This window comes from Trichechus manatus, unplaced genomic scaffold (genome assembly GCF_000243295.1).
Source record: "Trichechus manatus latirostris isolate Lorelei unplaced genomic scaffold, TriManLat1.0 scaffold00118, whole genome shotgun sequence".
NCBI lineage: Eukaryota > Metazoa > Chordata > Mammalia > Sirenia > Trichechidae > Trichechus > Trichechus manatus.
In genome coordinates this window covers 2,512,027-2,534,994 of record NW_004444054.1, presented here as the reverse complement: position 1 = coordinate 2,534,994, position 22,968 = coordinate 2,512,027, and the positions used below count along the sequence as shown (strand labels likewise).

At 44.0% G+C, this 22,968-nt stretch overlaps 1 non-coding gene across 1 annotated transcript; it reads left to right on the top strand.

Moving 5' to 3' along the window:
- The first annotated feature begins 15,104 nt into the window (after window positions 1-15,104).
- On the top strand, window positions 15,105-15,210 carry LOC111821974 (U6 spliceosomal RNA). Its single transcript, XR_002825275.1, has one exon. It is a non-coding gene; the product is annotated as a U6 spliceosomal RNA (small nuclear RNA).
- Window positions 15,211-22,968: the final 7,758 nt, after the last annotated feature.

The following is a 22,968-nucleotide window of genomic DNA, read 5'->3' as shown; positions in this document are numbered from 1 at the left end:
GTGTCAATTGTAATTTCCCTGTAAACACACATCCCTGTAAATTCTTAGCATGAAATGCATAGATAGTGTTGTTTCTCTATTTTAAAAGGTTGAGATGGTGGTAACTAAACAAACCAAACAGTGCCTGAATCCCACGGACAGCCTCGTGTTTCTGTGGCGGATGTATGGGGCCATAATATATGGATCTTTAAGCAATGGAAGACGAGTTCTTTTTAAAAAGATGGATCAATTTTCTTTTGACCTATAGATGATACAATTTAAAGCTGTCATTTTCTCAGTTCAGCCACATCTTCCCTTTAATCAAACACTGACTATATGCCAGGCACTTTTCTAAGAGTTTTTGTTTTCTCTTTTTTAATTTTATTATGCTTTAGGTGAAAGTTGACGTCTCAAATTAGTTTCTCATTCAAAAATTTATACACATATTATTTTGTGACATTGGTTGCAATCCCCACAATGTGTCACTACTCTCCCCCTTTCCACCGTGGGTTCCCTGTGTCCATTCATCCAGTTCCTGTCCCTTCCTGCCCTCTCCTCCTGCTTTCGGGCAGGGGTTGCCCATTTGGTCTCCATATACTTGATTGAACTAAGAAGCACATTCCTCACATGCGTTCTTTTTTGCTTTATAGGCCTGCCTAATCTTTATCTGAAAAGTGGGTTTCAGGAGAGGCTTCTGTTCTGAGTTAGCAGGGTGTCCAGGGTCCATAGTCTCTGAGTTTCTCCAGTGTCTGTCAGACCAATAAGTCTACTCTTTTTTTTGTGAATTTGAATTTTGTCCTACATTTTTCTCCTGCTCTATCTGGGACTCTCTATCGTGATCCCTGTCAGAGCGGTATGTGCTGGTAGCTGGGCACCATCTAGATCCTCTGGGCTCAGGCTGGTGGAGGCTGTGGTTTATGTGGTCCTTTAGTCCTGTGGACTAATGTTTTCCTTGTGTCTTTTGTTGTCTTCATTCTCCTTTGCTCTGGATGGGATGGGATGTTCCAAGAGTTTTGCAAACATTAAGTCCTTTAGTCTTGAAAGCCTCTACTCCCTGTAGCATACCCAGGTGACTGAAATAGTCCCTCAGGCCACAGTACACAAGGCTCCACCCATGTGGGCTGCCCTGGGCAAAATGTCCTTAACCCGCTGTTTGAGGCCAGCAGTCAGACTGGTGTCTGGTGGGCAGTGGTCTCCTGGGCAGGAGGGCAGTAAGATCTTTGGTGATGGGAGAAGAAATAGTTTAGTGAATGAACCTCAACCCTATCATTGCAGTTGCTTTGTGAGAGCTAGAGAATGATTATCTGGGGAAAGTAGGCAAATGCTATGGGAGCAGTGGTAATTCAATGGTAGAATTCTCTCCTTCCATGCAGGAGACCCAGGTTCGATTCCTGGCCATTGCACCTCATGTACAGCCACCACCCATCTGTCAGTGGAGGCTTGTGTGTTGCTATGATGCTGAACACGCTGCAGGGGAGCTTCCAGACTAAGATGGACTAGGAGGAAAGGCCTGGTGATCTACCTCTGAAAATCAGCCAGTGAAAACTCTATGCATCACAAGAGTCTAATCCACAACCAATCACGGGGATGGAGCAGGACTGGGCAGCGCTGTGCATGGGGTCGCCATGAGTCGGAGCGAACTGACAGGCTTTAGCTTCAGAAAACAAGGCCCTTGTTCTACTGGGCCTTTTCAGAGAGCTGTTTATCTCCAGCGCTGAACTATAATCATAAGCTGGACACCACCTATTTCCCAAGGGCACAATGTTGTTGTTGTGTTTGGGTGCTGTTGAGTCTGTTCCAATTTATAGTGACCCTATAGGACACAGGAGAACTGGCGCATAGGGTTTCCTAGGCTGTAATCTTTACGAGAACAGATTGCCAGGTCTTTTCTCCTGCAGAGCAGCTGGTGGGTTCAAACTGCCGACCTTGCAGTTAGCAGCTGAGCCCTTCACCACTGCGCCACCAGGACTCCTTAAGAGCACAGTGCCTATCCTCAGATAAGGATGAATATATGAACATCATAGACTAAATCTGTGAACTCTTAGAACTGTACCAGCTATCACCTTTTGATCATAGCATGATTTGAGAGTAGAATTCAAGTTTAAGGAGTCTTTTTATACCAAAAGGCTCTGTGCACAAACTTTGGGCCTTAACCCCAACTCTAACCCCTAAACCCAGGTTCCCCTGGTGTCACAAGCCAAGGCAGGTGCAAGAAGAGCAGGTCCATTCATTCCCCGCATGGCAAGAATTCTTAGCCACCAAATGCCTGACCAATTTGGTGGTGCAATCTTTTCCTTCATTCATTCATCCACTCATTCACTCAGCCATTCAACAGTTGTTGATTATTCATTATGTTGCAGGCACTGTACTTGGTACCACTTGAAAATTGTCGTTGCTGCAACGCTCGTCATATCAGACTCAAACATCATGGCAGCTTTGTCTATAAAAGATGGTGAACCTGCATGAACAGTCCAGTGGGATCGCTTCATACATGAGCTCCAATGGGAACCTGAAGCAAAGATCCTATATAATTTAGTCTAATTTTTCTTTGCAAATCCTTTAGGAAGGAAGCTCTTTGGCAAATTCAGCATCCTTTCTGTCTATATTGGCAGTACAGTCAGTTTTTCTTCCGCTGTTGGAATGGATGGCTATTTCCTTCAGTCACACATGAATATCTTGCTTGGTTTTTAATGACATTACACTAAACAATGGAGCCCCCAGGTGGTGCAAATGATTAACGGGCTTGGCTGCTAACAAAAGGTTGGTGGTTCGAGTCCACCCAGAGGCATCTCAGAAGAAAGGCCTGATGATCTACTTCTGAAAAATCAGCCATTGAAAACCCTATGAAGCATGGTTCTTCTCTGACACACATGGGGTCGCCAGGAGTTGGAGCTGACTCAGTGGCAACAAGTTTTATACTAAACGAAAGTAGTTCAGGAAAACATTGTATAGATGATGGTGGCTAGACATTCTCTATATCCAGTAAAACCATAACAAGTAAAAGATTTGTTTTCAAAAAACCAAGGGAATCAAAAGGTGGAATATTGTGGAACAGAACTTCAAATTCTCATGGAAACCAGACTTCCTGGATCCATTGAGACTGGGGAGCCCCCGAATCCATTGCCTGGAAACCATATTTAAACCTTGAACCGAAACTATCCTATGAAGTCATTTTTAAACGAAGCAACTGTTTAGCTCAATTAATAAAGAAGGTTTGCCTTGATCATTGCACTCTTTTAAAGAACTATCTACGTGAGATCAAATGGACAACAGTAACTCTAGAGCACAGATGAGGACTTTTAGGGGCAGAGAGTCTAAGTTAACGGGGGTGAAACAACATGGGTAGAAATAGCGTGAGTGGTGACACAATGGGAAATACGTAGCCTTTGTCGTTGTACTGAACATGTAAAAACTGTTAAGTGGGTGTATGTTTTCTTGTGTATATTTTTGCAAAAATAAAATAAAACTCGAGGAGAAGGTAGTGAGTGGTTTTCTGCTGGCTGTGGAGCCAGAATGTCTGAGTAAGAACACAGTCTCTGACACTCCTTTGCTGTGTTGACCACAGGCAAGTTATGGTTGTTGAGGATTAAATAGATTAAAACCTGCAGAGCATTTAGAATATGAGTTGCCATCAAATTGATTCCAACTCATTGTGAACCCAGAGTAGAACTGCACTCTGTAGGTTTCTCATGGCAGTAACCTTTCTGGTGGTGCAGTGAGTAAGAACTTGGCTGCTAACCAAAAGATTGGCAGTTCAAATCCACCAGCTGATCCTTGGAGCAAGTCTACTCTGTCCTATAGGGTTGCTATGAGTTGGAATTGACTTGATGGCAATGCATTTGGTTTGGTTTTTTTTTTTTTCCCCCAACCTTTCGAAGTAGATTGCCAGGCTTTTCTTCCAAGGCACCTCTGGGTGGGTTCAAACCACTAACTTTTCAGTTAGTAGCCAAGAGCTTACCTGTTTGCACCACCCAGGGACTGGCAAATCGATCAATCGATTGATAAATAGATTAAGAGCTAGATAGCTCTGTCTAGATCTTTCTAGTGTTATCTAGGGAGATAATGAAATCATCTTCCTTGAGTATATCTATAATAGGATTACTTCCCAACTGTCCTGCTCAATAGAGATGAGATTCTTCCTGAGGAAGTAACATCAGAAGACCCACAGAGTCCTCACAAGGGGATTCCTTGGAGGGTTGGTGAGCGGGTAATGAAGATGGCCAAGTGGCACTGCCGTTGGGAATCCCAAGACACTAGTGAAGCCAGTGATGGCCGGTTACTGGGAAAGGGGTTTTAAAGCCTCAAAACAAAACAGATCATCTTGACAGACTCAGTCAGCTGTGATAAATGTTCACTATCTTTGTTATTCATGGGGCTGTCTTGACACTTAACGTACTGCCCCCCAGTGTTGCAAACACAGGGGTCAGCGCCAGGAATCTCACGAAATTGTGGAATAACGCCCAGTGGAATGGATGCAGGCTGCATAGATTTATGGATGCCTGCAGAGGCTGATGAAACCAGGACACTAGAGGAATTAAAAAGGAGCCCCGGTGGCACAATGGTTAAGTGCTTGGCTGCTAACTGAAAGGTCAACAATTTGAACCCATCCAGCCACTCCACAGGAGAAAAGACCTGGCAATATGCTCCTGTAAAGATTATAGCCTAGGAAACCCTATGGGGGCAGTTTTACTCTGTCACATGGGGCCGTTATGAATCAGAATCAATTCACCGACATCCAATAACAACAGAGAAATTAAAGGCCATGCAGGTCCAATTTATCCCAGAAGTTCACTTCCTCAGGATAGAGTAAGAACCAGGTACCCTCTTCCTGGGTACCCTAGTCTCCATCTGGCCCGTAATCCTCTAATCATAGAATATATTCAATAACTGCTTTAACATGTGCCATGCTTTTCTAGACAGTCATGCAAAATGAATTACCCAACTGAGATCCTTGCTTCAAAATATTTCTGCTCTAAGATGCGAAGTACAGAAGATACTCATGACAAGTTTAATATCATCAACGTGGCTCATTCATTCTTTTATTTTTAATACTTTATTTTTTTTTTGTGGCAATATACGCAACCAAACGTACACCCATTCACAATTTCTACATGAACAGTTCAATGACATTGGTTACATACCTCACAATGTGTCACCGTTCTATCTCCACCCATGTTGTTTCACCATCATTAATTCAGGCTCTCCAGTGCGGTGCTCCATTAAAAAAACATCTGTATCAGACCAAATGGTCAACAATTACTCTAAAGCAAAGATGAGAAGACAAGGGGGGAAGGGAAACTAGAATACTAGAAATGGAACAACCAGAGTGCAATTAGAACATTGACACATTGTGAAACATGTAACTAATGTCATTAAACAATTTGTGCAGAAATTGTCAAATGTGAACCTAATTTGCTGTGTAAACTTTCACTGAAAAAACAATAAAGTATTATTTTAAAAAAAAGTCTCTCTGCCCCTTAAAATTCTCATCTGTGCTTTAGATTAACTGTTGTCAATTTGCACTCATATAGAAAATTCTTTATAAGAGCCCTATGCTCGAGGCAAGCATTCTAAAAAATTCTTTATTAGTTGGGCTAAACTGTTGTTTAGTTTAAGGACGTCTTCATGAGATAGTTTCAGTTCAAGGTTTTAAGGTTTATTTCTGGGCATTAGATTCGGGGGTTCCTCCAGTCTCGGTAAATCTGGTTCCCATAGTAGCTCATTCATTCTTCTTCTTTCTCTCTTTTTTTTTTTTTAATAATATTTTACAGTGTTTTCTGTGAAAGTTTACACAGCAAATTAGCTTCTCATCTGACAATTTCTACACAAGTTGTTCAGTTACATTAGTTACATTTTTCACAATGTGTCAACATTCTCATTAATTGTGTTCTGGTTGTTCCATTTCCAGTACTCTAGTTTCCCTGACCCCCTTGTCTTCTCATCTTTACTTTAGAGTAATTGTTGACCTTTTGGTGTCATATAGGGGATTTTTTTTTTTTTTTTGTATAGATGGTTTTTTAATGAAGCCCTGTAGTCATGGATAGTGTCCTTTATTTTGTGTGCCAATCTGTTATTGTGTTAAAAGATGACCTCAGAAGATAGCTTTGGTTCAAGGTTTAAAGAGTATCTCAGGGCCATAGTCTCAGGGAGTTCTCCAATCTCAACTGATCCAGCAAGCCTAGACTTTTTTTTAACAATTTCAGTTCTGTTCAGGGTTTTTCTCCCTTTCCATCCCAGTCCATCTATTTTGGCCCTGATCAGAACGGTTGGTAGTGGTAGACAGCCGCCATCTAGTTTCTTCTGGTCTCAGGGTAGATGAGGTCATGGCTGATGTAGGCTATCAACCCTGTAGACTAGTTTCTTCTCGGAGACTTTGGTTTCCTTCTTTCTCTTTTGCTCCTAACGAGTAAAGACCAGTAGTTGTATCTCGTGGCTCATTCATTCTTAACATCTTTCCTCTCTTCGAGCAGGCTATGTAGGACAGTTATTGAACCAGGCAGGGAAATGTTATCTAAGCACTTCTGATTAGACACAAGTGCTTCCTTTCTCTGTCTTTGTAGCCAGCGAGCTGCTCTCTTTCTTCCTCGTTCTTTCTTGCTCTCATCGTAAAAGGGAAATGAGAACCCTCTCCAGTTGCCTTTCATTTCACGGTCTGCATTAAGGGAGAAACATAACCTGGCTTCCACCCAGAGACACACCATTTGCCAAGAAGTTGAGGGTGTTTCCACCTGCTGTGCTCCTATTTCTGCATGTCTTCATGAGGAACTCCAGCTGCAAACAGAAGGTTTCATTGTTGCCTGTATTCAGTGATGTCACATGTCACAGCCATCTTAGTGAAGTATTCTACTTTCCTATTGAAGGCCCTTCTCATCAACTTCTGGAAGTTGAGGTGCTGGGTTTCTGTTTTACTGTGCTATAAGACATCACTAGGAGTCCTCGTGGCTCAGTTTAAAGGGTTGGATGTTCAAACCCACCAGCTGCTCCATGGGAGAAACATGTGACAGTCTACTTCTGTAAAGATTTACAACCTTGGAAACCCTATGGGGCAGTTCTACTCTGTCCTACAGAGTCTCTATGAGTCAGAATTGACTCGACAGCACAATGGATTTTTAAGACATCACTGATTCATTCGCAGTTGTAGTTACCAGACCATTTATTCATGCAATTCATTCATTCATCACTCATTCAGTGTTCATTTAGTAAACATGTATTGATTACTTACAAATGGTCCAGACACTGTGCTAAGAATTGGAGATATAACATGGAATCGATCATAGACCTTCCTCTAAGGAGCTTACATTTTATGGCTCTATCAGGGTCTGGGCAGAAAAGAGGTGGAGCATTTAAATGATTCATCTGAGGAAATTTTTTTTTTTTAATTTATTTTATTTTATTTGTTTTTGTTGTCGTGGAGAATACACACAGCAGAACATACACCAATTCGACAATTTCTGCATGTACAGTTCAGTGACATTGATTACATTCTTCACGTTGTGCAACCATTCTCACCCTCCTAAACCAAGATGGAGAATGGTGGGAAGCTCTTAACAGGCAAGGAGCGAGAAAGTGGTCTTCTATTACCACCTTTACCTTCTCTAGGACATATTTGCCTCAAGACAACCCTTCCCATTTTTCCTCCTGGCCCTATAAGTTCAGCATCTTGGTACCTGGCATCCTCCCCATTCCAGTACACATCCATCAGGCCATAGTGAGTATAGAGATACTACATGTTTGAGGCAATGACTAAATATTCTAAGACAAAGGAAATTGCAGAAGCGACCATCCAAGTTACAATAATAAGTTTCTACTTCCCTGGAGCAACAGAGGAAGACGGAGAGTTAGGAATAAACCCTGTTGCTGTCCAGTCAGTTCTGACTCATAGCGATGTTACAGGACAGAGTGGAAATGTCCCACACGGTATCCTAGGCTGCAATCTTTACGGGAGCAGACTGCCACATCTTTCTCCCGTAGAGCGGCTGGTGGGTTCGAACCACTGACCTTTAGGTTAGTAGTCGAGTGCTTAATCATTGTGCCATCAAGGTTCTGTGAGTCAGGAAAGGGAGGAAATGGAATGTGTGGCTAATTGCCTCCATGAACAACTGCCTCCTTTGCCATGAGACCCAGAAGAACGGGATGGTGCCTGGCTACCTTTACTGAACATTTTGATCAAAGATTTTACAGAAGAATTCTGATCAAAATGTAGAACAGAATTTCAAATTCTCATGGAATCTGGACTTTCTGGAGACATTGAGGCTGGATGAATCTTTGAAACTACTGCCCTGAGATAATCTTTAAACCTTAAAGCAAAAATATTTCCTGAAGTTGTCTTAAAATCAAACAACAGCTTAGCTTAACTAGTAAAGAATGTCTGCCTTGAGCATTGTGCTGTTTTAGGAACTATCTGTTGCTGTTTTGTGTGTCATCGAGTTGATTCTGACTCAGAGCGACCCTATAGGACAGAGTAGAACCGCCCCATAAGGTTTCCTAGGCTGAAGTCTTTACAAGAGCAATATGGGATCAAACTGACAACAGCAACTCAAAAGATTAGATAGGAACCTTAGGGGGCAATGAGTTTATGTCAATGGCGGAGGAATAATCTGGATAAGGGGGTGAGAATGGTTGAACAACTTGAAGAATGTAATCAGTGTCACTGAAATGTACACGTAGAAATTGTTGAACTGGTGTGTGTTTTGCTGTGTATATTCTCAAAAACAGCAACAAAATAAAATAAGTTTTTTAAACAGGAAGATGGCAGGTTATCATTGTGTGGGGCTTTCTGATTGTTAGGGAGAGGTGGCAGCCTTGGAGAACAATGGGGAAAATATATTAATAGAGTAGCTTCAGCTTCAGACTATCTTCATTAGGCAGCAAGAGAGTTTTGCCACCTGCAGAAAAGTCATAGGCGGTGTAACTGCTCTGTGGTGAAACGGTTCTGGCAAATTCTTTCCAAAACTGGTTTTATTTATGAGTATGCCTGAGGCTCTACCACATGTCCAAAAATAGCCCAAACCACTGGACCTAGGCAAATATCTCAGGTGATCAGCAGAATTCACAAAATACCAGAAAATGGTTGCTGACCCTTGGTCACATGATTTCATTGACTTGCCCACTTTTCCATCTGAAAAATTGATTCTCAATACCTAGTTGGTGAATATTGTTGTTGTTGGGTGCTGTTGAGTCAATTCTGACTCATCGCGACCCTGTATGACAGAGTGAACTGCCCCGTAGGGTTATCTAGGCTGTAATCTTTATGAGAGCAGATCACTAGGTCTTTCTTCAACAGAGTACATAGTGGATTTGAACCACTGACCTTTCAGTTAGCTGCTGAGCACTTAACCATTGCACCTCCAGGGCACCTTGGTCAGTGAATAGCTCCGCTATTAGCTGACATCTAATTTGGAAACTTGAGAGGGGCTAGTTTCATACTGGAGTTCCTGAGTGGTGCAAACTATTAATGCACTCAGCTGCTAACTGAAAGGTTGGAGCTGCCCCAAAAGAAAGGCTTGACGATCTCCTTCCAAAAAATCAGTCCTTGAAAACCCTGTGGAGCACAGTTCTTCTCTGACACACATGGGATCGTCATGAGTTGGAGACGACTCTATGCCAGCTTGAACGTTAGAAGATTATCTGGGACAGCAGTGCTAGTGGGGTGGGAAATCATGGTGGAGTTGAAGCACCCACATTATGGAGACCACACTCGCTTTATCTGAAATCAACTGATTTAACCTCATGTCATTTAAGCGCTCGGTTGCTAACTGAAAGGTTGATGGTTCAAGTCCACCCAGAGGAGCCTCAGAAGAAAGGCCTGGGGGTCTGCTTCCCAAAAATCAGCCACTAAAAATTCTGTGGAGCACATTCTACTCTAACACACTTGGGGTCATCATGAGTCCAAGTCAACTCAACAGCAGCGGGCAAAGTTTCATACTAGACTTGAACCTGTAGTCTATAATGTCTCTGCCCACCCTTGCACACTTCCTAGTCTTACTTGTGACATGTCTTTATCCTAACTCCCCTGTCTGATGTGGGATGTAAGTGGAGAGTTATATTGAGTGAGGCACATAATATGTGTTTGGTAAAGAATAGATAAAGGAGTCCTGGTGGTGCTCAGCTGCTAACTGAAAGGTTGCAGTTCAAACCCACCCAGTGGTTCCGAGGGAGGAAAGACCTAGCAATCTGCTCCTGTAAAGATTACAGCCTAGGAAACCCCATGGGGCTGTTCTACTTTGTCACATGGGGTCGCTACGAGTTGGAATCGACCTGACGGCATTGAACAACAACGAAGAAAAAGGCCTGGCACAGGGGCCAAGGAGGTTCCAACGGTCGAGGTTACCTATGGCGTGGCTGACCCCTCCTTCAGCCTCCACCTCCAGAATTGAAGGCAGCCCACACCTGCTGCTGAAGATTAGCCTGAAACTTTTCCAGGGTTCTACCTTTTCCCAGTCATTGGCATCTTAAATCCCCAAGCCCCTTGGCCCAATGCTTTAGTATTTAAACTGATATTTGGTGTAACAAGAAGCTCCTCATGAAGGCCCATCCCGCTCTAGTTTACCTGCCTTGGATACTATGTTAATAAAAAATCTTTCTTGTTCCGGTGCCCTTGGGAATTATCCAGGTCACAACCAGCTGTGCTGTCACTAGACCCACAGTGCTTATGGGTGAGTGAGGGAGACCACCCCCTGCTAGGCACCTTCCAAGAACTCATTTGCACACCAGCCAGACTTCTGTTTTCGATGGGCAAAATCCCCTTGTTTTTGTTAGTTGCATTTGAGCCAGCTCCAACTCATAGCGACCTTATATGTAACAGAACGAAGCATGCCCAGGCCTGCACTGTCTTCGCCATTGTTGGTAGGTCTGAGTTTATTGTTGAGGCTACTGTGTATTGTGAGTGCCTTCCAGCCTAGGATGTTCATCTCCCAGCACTCTATTGGACAATATTCTGCTGTGACCCTTGTTGTTGTGTGCTGTTGAGTCAATTCCAGCTCATAGCGACCCCATGTGACAGAGCAGAACTGCTCCGCATGGTTTCCTAAGTTGTAAATCTTTATGAGAGCTGATAGCCTGGTCTTTTGACTGGTGGGTTCGAACTGCTGACCTTTCATTAAGCAGCTGAGCTCTTTAACCATTGTGCCACCAGGTCTCCTTGCAATTCCCTTAAGTCTGGACAATTTGAATTTCCTGTATGGGCAGTCTGACATTCAGCAGGAGACCATAGCCATCTCTCCTTTTTCAAGGTTGAGGTTTCAAACACTCACTACTCACCCAGAGAAAGCAAGATTGATGAAGGAGGCAAGGGAACAGGATGCCAACACAGAGAATAGAAAGAATTGTAAGCCATGTATTCATTTTTTGGAGAAGATGTCAAGAAAGTCTTCTACAGTTAGAGAAATTCCTTTAAAATAAACAAAAACCAGTGGGTCTCATTCTTTTGTGAATTCTTGTTCTTTTTTTTTCTCCTTTTATTTTCTGCATTAGAATCCGTAACTGGTCTAAAGAACACATCTTCCTACGTAATATAAAGCCAATGGAACTACGGGTGACATTAATAATAGTTTACACTTACAGAGTAGTTTTTATCTTGAAAGCCCTTTAGAAATATTAACTAATTAATCCCCTTAGCAACAAAGTACTGACTTTGTTTGCTTCTCGGCTTCATGTCAGTAGTGGACTGAATTATAAAACTCCCTGTGGAGTGATTTGGCATTTTTTTTCAAATACTCAGAGTTGCTTGAGATGCTTTTTCTGTCTAATTCTGAAGTCAAATAAAGACAAAAAGTCGCCAGTAAAGAATGGAGGAAAAAAAGCATTCTTGCCACAGCCGATCTATCCCAGTTGTCAGCCTGCCTGTGCGAAAGGCAGACAATGTTTTCAGCACTGAATCTCATTTGTGGCTTTCTGGTACCATCCACGTCCTATGATGACTAGAATAGAAAATCCCAGAAACAAACACTTAATGCTAGATTCTGTGCAGTGCACTTTGAGATACTCCGTCATTTAAGGAGGAGCCCTGGTGGCGCAGTGGTTAAGAACTCGGCTGTGCTAACCGAAAGGATGGTGGTTCGAACCCACCCGTCGCTCCTCGGGAGACAAACGTGGCAGTCTGCTTCTGTCAACATTGCAGCCTTGGAAACACTATGGAGCAGTTCTGCTCTGTCCTATAGGGTCACTACGAGTCAGATTCAATTCGACAACAATAGGTTTGATCATTTAAGTGTAAGAAAGATATGTGCCAAAGCTATCTCAAATTCATTATGTCCAAACAGTTCAGGATCTTCCCCAAAGCCTGCTTCTCCTTCACAGCCACTGAGTTTAGTGACCAAACCCACTGCCATTGAGTCGATTCTGACTCATAGCGACCCTATAAGACAGAGTAGAACTGCCCCATAGGGTTTCCAAAGCTATATAGTCTTTATGAAATCAGACTGCTACATCTTTCTGCCGAGGAGCAGCTGGTGGGTTCGAACTGCAGACCTTTTGGTTAGCAGAGCGCTTAACCACCACACCACCTGGGCTCCCAGTTTGGTGAGTGACAGCATTATTCTTCCAGTGACTCATGCTTACTCTGCCCAAAAACAGTCAAAGCCGAGTCCTCAAGGCAGGGACCTACAGAATGAAAACATTGCATTTCTCGTGCCCTACCCTGACACACCTAGGACTGCCATGGTCAACTCCGTGACTTCTGTTACTGGCACAGCCTGTAAGTGTGGAGCCAGGATGCAGATCCTTGGACCAGTTCCTTACCTTCTCCATGAGCCTTGGGTTTCTCATCTGTCAAATGGGGTAAGTGTATCTACCTCACACAGTTACTGGGAGGGTCAAATGATTACACAAGAAGATGCATCTAAGAACCTCAACTTGGCACTTGGTAAGTATTCCCTAACTGCTAGTTTCAGGGAGCCCTGGTGACACAGTAGTTAAAGCACTCAGCTGTTAAATGAAAGGTCAGCGTTTCGAACCTACCAGCTGCTCCATGGGAGAAAGATGTGGCAGTCTGCTTCCATAAAGATTCCAGCCTTGGAAACCTTACGGGGCAGTTCTACTCTGTCCTGTAGGGTCGCTATGAGTCGGAATTGACTCGATGGCAATGGGTAATGCCAGTTGCACTTCTTTTTCTTCCCCTTTCGTGGTTGTAACTTCTTGGAGCATCTATTCCAGGTTCTTTCTCTATGAACAGAGGCCAGTTTCAATCCAGATATTCAGATCCACTGGGAGAGGGAATCCACTGAGATCTCCACAAGGGGCAGGACCCCCACCCAACCATCCCCCCAGGTGGAATGACTTCTCAGCCCACATCCACACAATTGAGACTGATGCTATTTACTGAGTGTCACATCCAGTGCAGCTTTGTTGCCATGGACAACAGTGCCTATCAGGCTATTGTTCAGAGCACTGCTGTATTATCTCTCACAGGAGAGAGACGGGAGAAGATGTTCTAATAAAGAGTCGGGATGGAAGGACTCAATGGCATCAGGACATCCTGAATACAACTCTGAATGCCGATCCTGGGAGGAGGAGGTGCATGGACACCAGCGTGTCAAATGGCCCTTGCTGGCCAGTTGGCCGTATCTTCGGTCTCTTGTTTGCTGGTCCAGGAACATCCCAGAATATTGCTACTGGAGCCTGGCCTTTCAATGGCTAGGTGGCTGGGCCCTTACCTCACTGTCTGAGGCTGTGTTGATGGGTTCTTACCTGTGATAGCCATACTGAAGGGCAGGGGCTGCCATTGCTCCAGCACTGGGTACAAAAGATAATGATTTCTACCCAACACCACAGGGCAGGCAGAGGGGAGAGAGACCAGGCCCACCCACAAGGGCAAGTCAGGGAGGCTCGCCGGCTTCAAAGTATGGTACCAGAGACAGAACGAGGCAGGAGGGAGGTTATGTTCTTAGCGTTGATGCTGTTAGTTGCCATTGGCTCCAACTCATGGCAACTCCACGTATAACAGAATGAAATGTTGCCTGGTCCTGTGCCATCTTCATGATCATTGGTATGCTCAGGTCGATTGCTGCGGCCTTCCAACCTAGGGAGCTCATCTTCCAGCTCTATATCGGACAATGTTCTGTTGTGATCCACGGGGTTTTCATTGCCTAATTTTCAGAAGTAGATCACCAGGCCTGTCTTCCTACTCTGTCTTAGTCTGGAAGCTCCATTGAAACCTGTTCACCATGGGTTTTTGTTGTTGTAAGTTGCCGTCAAGTTGATTCTGACTCATGGCGACCCCATGAGTGCCGAACAGAAATGCTCCATATGGTTTTCAAGTCTGTGACCTTTCAGGCGCAGATTGCCAGGTCTGGCTTTCAAGGCGACTCTGGGTGGATTCAAACTGTCAACCAGTTACCTTGCTGGTATTTGAAATACCAGTAGCATAGCTTCCAGCATCACAGTAACAACACAAGTCCCCACAGTACAATGGACAGACAGATGGGTGGTGGATTCCTAGGAAAGTTTTGGCAAATAGTTAGCCTTAGGAATTAAAGGACAAAGGAAGAGAGTCTTCTCAGTGGGTAGAGCACAGGGACAGGGATCCTAGGCTGAGGCCAAGACCTGGAGGTCAGGCAGACAGCAGAGACGACCTGTCTCTGATCAGGCTGTAAAGGTGCTCTGTCAGAGATGAGGCTCAGCTCTTAGGAAGAGCAACTGGCACCAATCCCAGAGAACAGAGGGTGCCCTCCACTCGGCAGGAGTCAGGGCAGAACATTATTGGTGCAGGGGGACTGCCGTACCAGATGAGGCCAAAAATCCAAACTCAGGAGGGAGTCATTGTTGTTGGGTGCTGTTGAGTGGATTCCGACTCACAGTGACCCCATGTGACGGAGTAGAACTGCCCCGTAGGGTTTTCTAGGCTATAATCTTTATGGGAGCAGATCACCAGGTCTTTCTCCCACAGAGCTGCTGGGTGGGTTCGAACCACCAGCCTTTCAGTTAGCAGCCAAACTTTTAACTGTCCCTGTGCTTTTAACCATAGCGCCACCAGGGCTCCTTCCAGAAGGGAGTGCAAAGGCCAAAATGAAGGATAAGGCAGCTAGGACATGGCCGGCAGGCCATGGCACGGTGCAGCAGAACCCCACGTATCTGTGACGTAACAGGAAACCTCTCCTTGGCTCTAGAGAGTTCAGAAGTTGACCGAAGTGCTCACCTCGGCAGCACACATGCTAAAGTTGCAATGATACAGAGAAGATTCGCATGGCCCTGCCCAAGGATGGCACACAGATTCGTGAAGCATTCCAAATTTTTGTTCTGTGGCCCTTAACTGTCAATAAAAGTGATGTTTCCTTTTTAAATGTAAAAAAAAAAAAAAAAGGGAGTTGACAAAAAAGGGCATCGTTTCTCCGTGGCCCCAGCCTCCAGCATGCGTAAAGTACACCTTGGGGAGAACAGAAAGGAAGCCCTGCCAGAGGAAATGTGTCATGGCTTGAATTGTGTCCCCTCAAAAATATGTGTTGTAAATCCTAACCCCTCTATCTGTGGGTCGCTATGAGTTGGAATCGACTAGATGGCAAGGGGTTACTTTGGGTTTTTATACCTGTGATTATAATCCCATTTGGGAATGGGTTTTCTTTGTTATGTTAATGAGGCCAAGTCAGTGAAGGGTGTGTTTTAAGCCAATCACCTTTGAGGTATAAAAAGAGCAGATTAGGCACAGAGAACCAAGCACAGATGGGGGAAGATCGATATCACGCCACATGAAGATCACCAAGGAACCAGGGAACAGAAGCTGAAAAGAGATGATGACCTTCCCCCAGAGCCAACAGAGAGACAGAGCCTTCACCTAGAGCTGGTGCCCTGAATTCGGACTTCGAGCCTCCTCAACTGTGAGAAAATAAATCTCTGTTTGTTAAAGCCACCCACTTGTGGTATTTCTGTTACAGCAGCTCTAGATAACTAAGACAAAACGGAAACAGACTGAACCCGAGGAGATGAAAGGTCCCGTCTGAGGCTCACCTCTCTTCAGGGATGGCTGATTCCTACGGTCTAAGCCCTCTTGACGAAAGATGCTCTAGGGGCACAGGAAATCAGTTGATCTGCTGACTGTGTGGGAAAAGGGATGGAGAAGGCAGAGATGAAATAAAGGTGCCACCAGCCCTTAACTTGGCGACTTCCTGGTGGCACACCCATGGGCCTGGTGGCCGGGAGTTAACATGGAGACCCTTCTAGTTATAATTTCGTGTGAAGAGAGCCGCCAGCAACAGAAGGAGGAGAGGAGAGGTTTAGCCAATGTAAGATGGAGACCATGAGCCCATCAGGAAATGATTCTCTGCGCCTTGTGGGAAGGGACCCTGGTGGCGCAGTGGTTTAGTGCTTGGCTACTAACAAAAACATCGGCAGTTCGAACCCACCAGCCATTCCACAGGAGAAAAACATGGCAGTCTGCTTCCGTAAAGACTACAACCTTGAAAACCCTATGGGGTGGTTCTACCCTGTCTTATCGAGTCACTATGGGTCAGAATCAACTCATGGCAATGGGTTTGGTTTGATTTGGCCTGGTGAGAGGTCCCCGACCTCAGCACTGCTTCTCAGCACTGAAAACACACACACACACACACACACACACACACACACACACAAACGCTTGTACCTATCAGAATACCTATGAGAAAATCAGTAGTACTTCCTGATCAGAAAAGATCAGAAAGAAGCTCCTGCTTGAACAATTAGAAGCCCTGGTGGCACAGTGGTTAAGTGCTCAGCTGCTAATCGATAGGTGGGCGGTTCAAACCCACCCAGAGGCTCCTTGGGAGAAAGACCTGGTGATCTGCTAACGTAAAGATGACAGCCTAGAAAACCCTATGGGACAGTTCTACTCTGTCACATGGGGTTGCTATGAGCTGAAATGCACGCAATGACACCCAACAACAACTGAAAAAATTAGCCTCAGGAATAGACTTAGAAACCACAGAGAAAAACATGCAAATGAAATTCAGGTCGAACTCCAGCTTAATATTATTCTGTCTTTGGATGTGAACAAAACTATCAAACGCGAAAGTGCCTCAAATGTATGGGCTAGGGGTGTTTTTCAGAGACTGCTTTAAATTACTTTATTTTATATATCTTTCTCAGCTGTCTATTATAAATTTAGAAGGTTATCCCAACTTAAAAAAATAGGACTGGAACTTATGTCATTTAAAATAAAAAATACTCAAGTGTGGAGCAATCCTTTACAAACTAGACATTTAAAGGGAAAATTGTAATTTTCTGAGAAAATGATTCTAAAATGTTGTAAAGCATCAGCTCAGAATATGTGGCTTGGGGATGGGTTCCCAGGAAAAGTGATATTTCCTATAGTATACATGGCCCTTTAAGGAGCCCTAGTGGTGCAGTGGTTAAAGCACTCGACTGCTAACAGATCAGGGCTTCAAACCTACCAGCTGCTCTGTAGGAGAAAGGTGTGGGAGTCTGCTTCTATAAAGATTATAGCCTTGGAAATCCTATGGGGCAGTTCTCCTCTGTCCTATAGGGTCGCTACGCGTCGGAATTGACTCGCCAGCTATGGGTTTGGTTTTGTTGCTGTTATTGTTTACTTGGTGCTTCAATTTCCTTGTCTCTTTCCCAGAGTAGGAGTCTCTGGGTGGCGCAAATGGTTAAAGTGCTTGGTTGCTAACCAAAACGTTGGAGGTTCGAATCCCCCAGAGGCCTGGTGATCTACTTCCGAAAAATCCGTCATTAAAAACCCTATAGACAACATGTGTACTAACTGTTTAATGAGAAACTATTTTGTTCTGTAAAAAGTTTCATCTAAAGTGAGAATAGCAGCACAACTGGAAGAACGTAATCGACGTCACTGAATTGTACATGTAGAAATTTTTGAAATGGTGTATCTTTGGCTATGTATATTTTCACCAAAAAAAAAAAAGGTCCTCCAAGGCCGAGAAGGGAGCCTGTTGACATGTTGTGGGGTTGTTAACCAATGTCATAAAACAATATGTGTACTGACTGTTTAATGAGAAAATATTTGTCCTGCAAACCTTCACCTAAAGTACAATAAAAAAAAATTTAAATAAATACATAAACCCTATGGAGCACAGTTCTACTCTGAAACAAATGGGGTTGCCATAAGTCTGAGCTGCCTCAAAGGCAACTGTTGCTTTGTGTTTTTTTTTTTTTTTAGCCCCTAAAGTAAACTCTGCTTTTTAAAACTCCGGCCTTTTAGCCACTCCCCACTGAACAATGTTTATCTTTGGAGCTATCTATTAATTGTCGGTTTATTTAGCAAATCTAGTTAGCCTGGGGTTGATGGATCTGTTTAATATCCTGCTTTTGGGGAGAATGGCTTATCTTTACAGAAAATGTTATCAGGTGCCTGCTCAAAAGATCATTACCTTGATTTATTATTTCCTCTACAGCAAATATTCAATAATGGGGTGTCTTGAAGCCATTGAAGCAGACAGCCTCAGAGCCCAACCATTCCAACGACACCTGCTCTGGCTTATCCTTCTACACCTAGCAGAATATGCTGCACATTCTTCTGAAATTGTCCTTGACCAGATAACCACAGAACAGATGCAGTGGACCTCAACCAGTTTTAGCAAGTTTTCTACACCATCAAGTGACCTATCAGCTCATTAAGTGAAAAATACATATAAGCACCCCACCTCTGGGTGGAGACTTAACATGCTAATGAAGGAAAATCGACCTCTTCCTCCACCCCAGAGAATTGAACCCTTGTCTAGAGAAAATGACAGTCATCCCCAAGCTCTGAGCACCTTTATGAAGGTCAGTCCTGAATATTCAGGATGAATTTGCATTTCCTTGTCTGCTTTCTGTGAAATCGCAACTCCCCAAACTGCCTGTGAGCAGTCTTGGAGGCAGCAGTCCCGATTGCTCCTTTCCTTGCACAAAGAAATAAAGGCATCTTTCTGATCTCTCACCTCGGCCTCTTATTTATTGGCTCTAACAAGTCATGCCAAGCAGAACCTGGGGTTTCCACCCAGCAACACCATACCTGTACTTCTCCACCCACCCCCTATGTATTTTCAGTGCCTTTCTTGTTTCTGCGTTTAAATGCTGAGCAGGTTCAGGGCTGGAAGGCCTCAGGTGCTCAGCCAGGCCCTGTCCACATTACCTGCAGATGGCGGATGGGATGAGAGCATTTCCATGGAGTCAGGGGTGTCGTGGGGCTGACTCGTCAGGGAGCACTGTGGGAAAAAGGTGCTAATGATGGGCATGACCTTTACAGGAGGCCTGGCCCTGTTCTCCCCATAGCTCCGCAGCTCCTGTGAGCTTCCAGAGGTTCTCCCTAGAGGCTGGGAAACAAGTACCTGGGAGCACATAAAAAGGTGTCTTACTATGAGGCTGTGTCAGGGCTCAGTCAGGCACAGTCCAAGATCCCCCCAAGGGGGAAGGACTTGGGGAAAGGGTGAGGTGGCTGGGTGGTGGTGGAGGGGGTGAGACTTGGGAGCTCAGGAGTGCAGTGAGGCCTGAGAAGGCCTGGGTGAGCCCCCAAATGCAACATCCACAAGTCCCAGTGCTGGGCTTCCTCTCAGGCTGGCTATGGCTCTCCCAGGCCCAGCAAGTGCTTCAGCTTCTCCCAGAGTTCCCCAGGCCTGAGAAAAGACATCTCTAGCACAGGTTTGCTTTTGTCTCTGGTGCTGAAGGCGAATCATTCGCTCTCCCTTTCCTTCCGTTTTTAAAATAATCGTATGAGTAACACTCTTAATATTTTCCATTTTAAGAGAAAATCAGAAAGTTAAAGCAGACTGCAGGGTTGTTATGCAGTTTTCACCGGATTTTTTTTCTTAAAAAATTACATATGTATATGTATACATATATATATAAAATCATATATTGTATATATAATATATGCAATGCATAATTATATATAATTATATCTATATGTATAATTATATACCTACATGCATAATTATATATATAATATACAAGTCCCTTATATATAATTATATATACTAAATCCATTGTTATACATATATAATTATATCTATGTGTATAATTATATATATATAATATACAAGTCCATTATATTTCATTATTTTTGTATATATAATTATATGGAGCCCTGGTGGCACAAGGGTTAAGAGCTACTTCTGCTAACCAAAAGGTCGGCAGTTCGAATCCACCAGCTGTTGCTTGGAAACCCTATGGGGCAGTTCTACTCTGTCCTATAGGGTTGCTATGAGTTGGAATTGACTCAAAGGCATGTATACACATATACATAATTGTATCCATATGTATAATTATATATATAATATACAAGTCCATTATATACACACATATATAATTATAGCTGTATGTATAATTGTATATATGTGTAATATACAAGACAATTATATATATATAATTATACCTGTGTGTGTGTATATAGATACATATATGTCCACACACACATATACATAACAGAAAATTACTTCTTCCACTCTCAAGCTCTAACCTAGTCAAGTGGGAGGACAATGAAAATACCATGTTGGTGTTTCAGAAGCAAGCTCCCAAAGTGTTTGTTATTTGGAGGAAAACAAGGAAAGAAAAGAAAAAAAACAGTAAGCGGGAACTTTCCATCCTTCCGACACTGCCTAACGCCCCAGTAACAGTCCATTACTGCCTAGGAAAATGTAAAATGTATTTCTCAAACACATGAAAAGCAAAAAAGCAGCTCCCTTCTAGAGACCCTAGAGGCAGGAAAGAGCAGGAGGGAATTTCTTTGTGGAATAAACTGTATGTGTGTGTGTGTGTGTGTGTGTGTGTGTGAGAGAGAGAGAGAGAGAGATAGAAGCAGAGAGAGGGAAAGAGAAAGAGGCAGAGAGAGGGAGGGGGGACAGAGAGGTGAAGAGAGAGGGAGAAAGAAGGGAAAAGAGAGAGGGAGAGAGAGGGCAAGAGACAGACAGGGAGAGAGAGGTGGGGAGAGAGGGATAGAGAGGGGAAGAGAGGGGTCACAGAGAAAGAGAGAATGCCCCTCCATTCCAACAGCCGGAACACTACGTGTTAATGGCCCAAACTACAGCTGATAGTCCCGCTGGCCGTGAAGCCCTGTCACTCAGCATTCTGTGCTATTTTGCTCTTGTCATTCAGGGTGGGTAACAGTGTGGGGCCCAGGGCACTGCTGGTTGAGCTTCTCTGGGAATGAGGAGGGGTGGCTGTGGGGCTCTAGCCCCCTCGTATGTAGTAAGTCTGAGCCCTGCCTCTTCTCAGGGCTGCCAGTTTGAGGAGCATGTGGGTTGTGATCCTTTTGTTCCTTTGGGAGAAAAAAAATGTACTGAGGTAAAAATAGTATTTTAAAGCCTTTAACAAATAATAATGCCACATCAGAGCTGACGAGGAGGGAGATGGTTTCCTCTGGGAGGATTCGGGAGAGACTGACTGAGCTGGGAGTCTGGAGTCTGTCAGGACTCCCACCCTTTCCAGGCACTCCCTGCCCAGCATCCCCTCAGCAATAGTGTCTGGGGACCCCCCCCTTCCTTCTCTCATTTGCTTTTATGATTTGAAGAAAGTGAATTTGCTCAGGAAATTGCACTTCGTGCAGGAAGACAATGACTGGGTTTATTGCTCTAGGCTCAACCAGGGTCAGTGTCGGCTCCTGCTTCTCAAAATATCCCTCATGGCCTCCTTTTTGTCACTTCTTGGAGTCGCTCCATTGCGTCTCCCCTCTCCCACCCCCACTCATTTTATTCTTTTTATTTATTTGTTTGTTTTGTTTTCTTTATTTAAGAATATTTTCTCTTTTTCTTTTTTTTCTGCCCCAAAGGGTTTCCAAGGAGTGGCTGGTGGATTCAAACTGCTGACATTTTTTGGTGAGCAGCCCTAGCTTGCTATAGCTCTTAACCACGGTGCCACCAGGGATCCTTCTTTTTTTTCTTTTGGAGCCTGCCCCGTTGCTTCTCCCCTCCCTCTCCGCTCTTTTTTTTTTCCTTTTGTCTTTCTGAGCACCCTGCCCCGTTGGTGTGTGCTGTTCTTTGTTTACAATTTTTTTTCTTTTTGCTTGGTTGCCTTTTTTCCTATTTTGTTTGGTTCGTTCTTTCTTCTTTCCCTCTCTCCCCATTTTTAAAACTGTTTATTCTCCTCTTCTTTTGACTTATGAATTCCAGTTCTTTCCATTACATTCCCATTTTTCTGATTTTGGTGTATTTTATTTTCAACAGCACTGTCTTCTTCATTTGAGCACAATTTGTTGAGAACTTCAGCTACATCAGATTAAGTAAACTGTGAAGGGTGTCTTAGTTATCTTATGCTGCTATAACAGAAGTACCCCAAGTGAGTGGCTTTAATGAAGAGAAATTTATTTGCTCACAGTTTAGGAGGCTAGAAGTCTGAATTCAGGGCACCAGCTATAGGGGAGGGCTCTCTCCCTGTTGGCTGTCCGGGAAGATCCTTGTCTCTTTCAGCTTCTGTTCCCTGGTTCCTTGGTGATCTTCATGCGGCGTGGCATCGATCTTCCCCCATCTGTACTTGCTTCTCTGTGCCTAATCTGCTCTTTTTATACCTCAAAGGTGACTGGGTTTAAGACACATCCTACACTGACATGGTCTCATTAACATAACAAAGAAAATCCTATTCCCAAATAGGATTACACCCACAGGTTATAGGTGTTAGGATTCCAACACACATTTTGGGGGATCCAATATAATGCATACCAGGGGGCTTGTCTAGAAAACAATCTCCCTTCTCTATGTGCCAGGGAAGGAATGTAGGCCGATTACCAAGGAGGTACTTGGAGTAATGCACTTACAGTGTCCTCCTTTGGCTCCACATAGCACTTTTTTTTTTTATGGAACTTTCTTTACTCTTTGAGGGCAGGAAGTGAGTCCACCATGAGCTAAATAAAATACAGTCCATAAGATAAAAATAAAAGCTCCTAGTGGCCAGCAGGGACTTACCTGCTGCCACCACCACTTGGCCGGTTGGTTCGTCCCCTACAACACCTGGCAGAGTGCTTGCAGAGCTCAGGTGCTCAACTCATTGTCCCTCTCTCCCAACTGGGCATGGAGAAGAGAAACCAAGGCCATCATTTTAGAGTTAAAAGGCTCCTTGTTATGAATAAAACCAATA